The sequence below is a fragment of the Oncorhynchus mykiss genome, chromosome 4 (genome assembly GCF_013265735.2).
Source record: "Oncorhynchus mykiss isolate Arlee chromosome 4, USDA_OmykA_1.1, whole genome shotgun sequence".
In the NCBI taxonomy this organism is placed as follows: domain Eukaryota; kingdom Metazoa; phylum Chordata; class Actinopteri; order Salmoniformes; family Salmonidae; genus Oncorhynchus; species Oncorhynchus mykiss.
Window position 1 is genome coordinate 29706857 of NC_048568.1, and position 6207 is coordinate 29713063.

A 6207-nucleotide genomic window follows, 5' to 3' on the forward strand; every position below is an offset into this window, starting at 1 on the left:
GATATTGTATTTTTTACATTTCTCTCTCAAGCATGAATATTGAACAAGAATATGGCAACGTTCAGGATGAATCAAACCACTATTTGAACGGAATGTACGCTTTAATTCATCAATATATATATATATATATAAAGCGTCTCCAAACACACTTTCATAACCCTAAAATTTGCCTAAATAATCTACAAAATCAGAGTTTTTTTCAATCTACAAGTTGGTGCTTAAACTGACTAATATGGATACATTTAGATGGCTTTCCTTTGAGGCCTACAGTACATTCGGAAAGTATTCAGATCCCTTGACTTTTTCCACATTTTGTTACAGCCTTATTCTAAAATGGATGAAGTAGTTTTCCCCCCTATAATTATAAAGCAAAAACAGGTTTTTACATTTTTGCAAATTTTATTTAAAATTATTCTTAAATGCTTGTTTTCAGACCCTTTACTCAGTACTTTGTAGAAGCACCTTTGGCAGTGATTACAGCCTTGAGTCTTCTTGGGTATGACGTTACAAGCTTGGCACACCTGTATTTGGGGAGTTTCTCCCATTCTCTGCAGATCCTCTCAAATGTTTTATTTATTTTTATTTCACCTTTATTTAACCAGGTAGGCCTGTTGAGAAAAAGTTCTCATTTACAACTGCGACTTGGTCAAGATAAAGCAAAGCAGTGCGACCATTAACAAACAGAGTTACACATGGAATAAACAAACGTACAGTTAATAAGACAATAGAAAATCTATATACAGTGTGCAAATTAAGTAAGGAGGTAAGGCAAAAAATAGGACATATTGGCGAAGTAATTAAAATGTAGCAAATAACACTGGAGTGATGGATGTGCAGATGAGGATGTGCAAGTAGAAATACTGGTGTGCAAAAGAGCAGAAAAAAACATATGGGGATGAGGTAGGTAGTTGGTTGTATGTACTATTTACAGATGGGCTGTGTATAGCTGCAGCGATCGGTAAGCTGCTGTGACAGCCAATGATTGAAGTTAGTGAGGGAGATATGTCTCCAAATTCAGTGATTTTTGCAATTCGTTCCAGTCATTGACAGCAGAGAACTGGGAGGAATGGCGGCCAAAGGAGGTGTTGGCTTTGGGGGTGACCAGTGAAATATACCTGCTGGAGTGCGTGCTACGGTTGGATGTTGCTATGGTGACCAGTGAGCTGAGATAAAGCGGGGCTTTACCTAGCAAAGACTTATAGATGACCTGGAGCCAGTGGGTTTGGTGACGAATATGTAGTGAGGACCAGCCACCGAGAGCATACAGGTCGCAATGGTGGGTAGTATATGGGGCTTTGGTGACGAAATGGATGGCACTGTTATATACTGCGTCCAATTTGCTGAGTAGAGTGTTGGCGGCTATTTTGTAAATGACATCGCCGAAGTCAAGGACCGGTAGGATAGTCCGTTTTACGAGGGTATATTTTGCAGCATGAGTGAAGAAGGCTTTGTTGCGAAATAGGAAGCCGATTCTAGATTTCATTTTGGATTGGAGATGCTTAATATGAGTCTGGAAGGAGAGTTTACAGTCTAGCCAGACAGCTAGGTATTTATAGTTGTCAACATATTCTAAGTCAGAACCGTCCAGAGTAATGATGCTAGTGGGCGCGTGCAGGCAGCGATCGGTTGAACAGCATGCATTTAGTTTTACTAGCATTTAAGAGCAGTTGGAGGCCACGGAAGGAGAGTTGTATGGCATTGAAGCTCGTTTGGAGGTTTGTTAACACAGTGTCCAAAGAAGGGCCAGATGTATACAGAATGGTGTCGTCTGCGTAGAGGTGTATCAAAGAATCACCAGCAGCAAGAGCGACATCATTGATATATGCAGAGAAAGAGTCGGCCCGAGAATTTAACCCTGTGGCACCCCCATAGAGACTGCCAGAGGTCCGGACAACAGGCCCTCCGATTTGACACACTGAACTCTATCTGAGAAGTAGTTGGTGAACCAGGCGAGGCAGTCATTTGAGAAACCAAGGCTGTTGAGTCTGCCGATAAGAATACAGTGATTGACAGAGTCGAAAGCCTTGGCCAGGTTGAAGACGGCTGCACAGTACTGTTTTTTATCGATGGTGGTTGTTGTCCTGTTGGAAGGTAGACCTTCGTCCTGAGCACACTGGAGCAGATTTTCATCAAGTATCTCTCTGTACTTTGCTCCATATATTTTTCCCTCAATCCTGACTAGTCTCCCAGTCCCTGCCGCTGACATTTTTTTCATGCCTGCACACATCTGTCCCACAGCATGATGCTGCCACTACCATGCTTTACCGTAGGGTTGGTGCCAGGTTTACTCCAGATGTGACACTTGGCATTCAGGCCAAAGAGTTCAATCTTGGTTTCATCAGACCAAAGAATCTTGTTTGTCATGGTCTGAGTGTCTTTTTATGTGCCTTTTGGCAAACTCCAAGCGGGCTGTCATGTGCCTTTTACTGAGGAGTGGTTTCCGTCTGGCCGCTCTACTAAAAAAAGCCTGCTTTGGTGCAGTGCTGCAGAGATGGTTGCCCTTCTGGAAGGTTCTCCCATCTCCACAGAGGAACTCTGGAGCTCTGTCAGTGACCATCGGGTTCTTGGTCACTTCCCTGACCAAGGCCCTTCTCCCCAGAATGCTCAGTTTCGCCGGGCGGCCATCTCTAGGAAGAGTCTTAGTGGTTCCAAACTTCTTTAATTTAAGAATGATGGAGGCCACTGTGTTCTTGGGAACCTTCAATGCTGCAGACATTGTTTGGTACCCTTCCCCAGATCTGTGTCTCGGAGCTCTACGGACAATTCCTTCGACCTCATGGCTTGGTTTTTGCTCTGACATGCACTGTCAACTGTGGGACCTTATATAGACGGGTGTGTGCCTTTCCAAATCATATCTAAATCAATTGAATTTATCACAGGTGGACTCTAATCAAGTTGTAGAAACAACTCAAGGATGATCAATGGAAATAGGATGCACCTAAGCTCAATTTTGAGTCCAATAACAAAGGGTCTGAATCCTTATGTAAATAAGGTATTTCTGTTTTATTTTGTATACATTTGCAAATGATTCAAAAATCTATGGTATTTTTTATTTATTTAATCCATTTTAGAATAAGGCTGTAGGGTAACAAAATGTGGAGAATTGGTCTGAATACACTCCGAATATTCTATATATTCTAAAACCGTTTTCTCCATGTATTCTACTGAGTCTGTCAACAAATTCTCATTAATAAAGGTACACCACATTTAAAGGGATGGCTTTTTGAAATGTGATTTATAGATCAAGTCTAAGAAGCTGTAGATCTGTTCTATGTGAGCGACGTCAATTGTTTTTGCATCTTGTACTTTCGGTTTTGTACAGCAGCTTTAAACAGCAGACACAATGTTTTTGGTTATGGAAAATATTTCAGAGGTTTAGACAGTATAGTGTTGAGAATCTTTGTACCATCTTAAAACTATTAGAGTTTTAGCAACCAGGAAATGGCAGCACAATTTCTGCATAGTGCAACTTTTAGATGAAATTGAAACCCCAATGAGAATCTGTTGGCCGGCAAGTAGGAGGATATTTAGTGGTTGATTCAAGCAATAAGGCCCGTGGGGGTGTGGTATATGGCCAATATACCACAGCTATACCACCCCACCCGACTCAACGTGGAGTGCCTGAAAACAGCCCTTAGCCGTGGTATATTGGCCATATACCACTCACCCCTGAGGTGCCTTATTGCTATTATAAGCTGGTTACCAATGTAATTAGAAGAGTAAAAACAAATGTTTTGTCATTCTGTACCCGTGGTATACCACAGCTTTCAGCCAATCAGCATTCAGGGCTCAAACCACCCAGTTTACAATAACATATTTGTCACAGATTACTCAAGTGGCTACTCTAACAATTAAATTAAATGTCTTGAAAAATGGAAGGCAGTCTGGAGAAGGCAAGATCAGGTGGAACCATTCTAGCCAATGAGAGTGCAGATATGCGATTGAACGCCCATCACAATGGTTTCCACTAGTAATCACAGCCATGATGTCAAAATTGGCTATATTGTAAACATTTATGGGAGAAAAAAAAGTGCTTTTTGGTTTGAATTTAACTTGAGGCATAATGTTACCAGTGTGGTTAGGGTTAAGTTTAAAATCATATTTTAAGAAAAAAATTGAACTTGGCGGGATTTATGACTCTGTTGTTGTGGTGACCAGGCACAACTCCGATATATACGTTTTTTTTCTCAGAGTTGTCCGGATGTCACGTGTCCTAGTTGTATCAGTACACTTGTAACAACCTAATCACTACAAAACTTTGAATCGACCAAATAAGCCACGCGTAGTAAATAATACTAAAAAAAATTGACACGCATTGCCCTCTATACAAAAACTCCTTGCTTGGTGAGCAAAAAAATAAATTAAAGACTCCACCAGCTGGTGAAGCCAGATTTTGGGCCCAGTTATCCCTCACACTTCACCTCTTCATCTGAATTCATTCAGTGCCCGCAAGGTAGCCAGCCACACATGTAGAGCACATTACATGCCTGCGTAAGGTAAGTCTGATTGGGCGTCTTCGAACGGATCCCTTTTGTCATGTCGATGACCATCGTTGGTCACCACATTTCAAAGTATGGTGCATGATGGGAATAAAATTGTCCGACTTGCCCCTACATGGAGTTGATGTTCTTTCTCACTAATTGATTGTACATTGTACAGACAGAGACCCACCTGTTTTGAGCCCCACATTTTTAGCAAAAATAACTACAAATAATTATAACATTTTTGGTGGGGGCTTGCCTGTTATTTTGGCATTAACACGTGTCACATATCAGTTTGCAAACAATGTAACAAATAATATATATCATTGAGTTAATAAAGCCGCATACAAACATGGTCTCTTTTTTGTTTTCTTGAGTAAGGCAGCTCCAAAATGCAGATGTTTCAGCCTAGCTCAGTGCTTTCTGTGATGGTGGGGCAAGCCAGCAGAAAATATGGAGCGTTGCGCAGTGATTGGCTCAGTGTTCTGTCACTCATGGGGACTTAACATCACTGCCAAGTGTAAGAGCAGACCTTGAAAATTATTGCCCTTTGGCTTCTGCCATAGAAGTGCCCATCCAAGAAGGCTCAAGGTCATTGGCCACAGATAAAATGACATCAAATCACGTTATATATACAGTAGCTTTGATTGGACTGAGCATGTCAACGTCATACTTTCAAAATCATAGCTAGCAGTCATCATCAATCAAGTCGACAATCTACTGGCAAATCCTTTTTAAACCTTGTCATATGAAGAGAAATTATAGATAAGTGTATCAGTGCTCAATGGCCATTGGACCTTAACATTGCATAAAAAGTGGTTTGGAAGAAATCGGTGACTAGCTGTGTGGTCCCAGATCTGAGATTAAGGAGCTCTTTTCCAGGTTTAAAATGATAAACATTCAACATTGACCATGCTGTCAACGTTTACTCAGAGGACCGCCCCGCCACCTTCCTGTTCAAGTGAGCTAAGCTCCAAAAATGTATTATGTGCTGCTTCATAAATGATGTACTATGCCAGGGAGATATGTCTACTGTAGCTAAGAAAGTAATACCAAGTGTATGTTGTGTAGTAAGATGTTAGTAGCCCATGTGCCTCATCCTAATAATTTGGTCTATTTACCCCTCTTAATTTAACCCACTGTTCTGACTTCTACTGTAGCCTATAACCTGTTTTAGAGAAATGTAATCATTGAATATTGTAAGAGCTTTCATTTTCTGCTTATATGCCCCCTTTATACGGTTCTGACATGGTGTACAGGGAGAGCACTGTAAGAATGACCCATGTTCTGAATTCTGCTGCTGTACATTTCAAAAGTGCTGAACAAATAGTTACATTGACTAACTAATCTCTTATCCGCTTGTCATCCCCCTTACCGCCATAGTTTGTCCATCTCAATTGTCATTAGAAACCACATTTGTTTAAACAAGTCAGCCATATAAGCTATGTTTTTTTAAAGGTAGTAAATGAGGCAGAATGAACTGTTTCACTGCCCGATAAGGCTCACCTGATAGCCAGGGGTAGCAGTGGTAAAATGTTGGGACTGCTGTTGGGACAGCTTTATGTGTAGGCCCTAACAGTTTGTGGGCACCGTTTATCACCATTATAGTGCAATTAATATATTGTTTAGTGTTGTGTAGTGGCATTTCTGGCATGCATTCCACTTACAATTGAAGTTGAATGTTTACATACACTACTTAGGTTGGAGGAATTTAATTCGTTTTTCA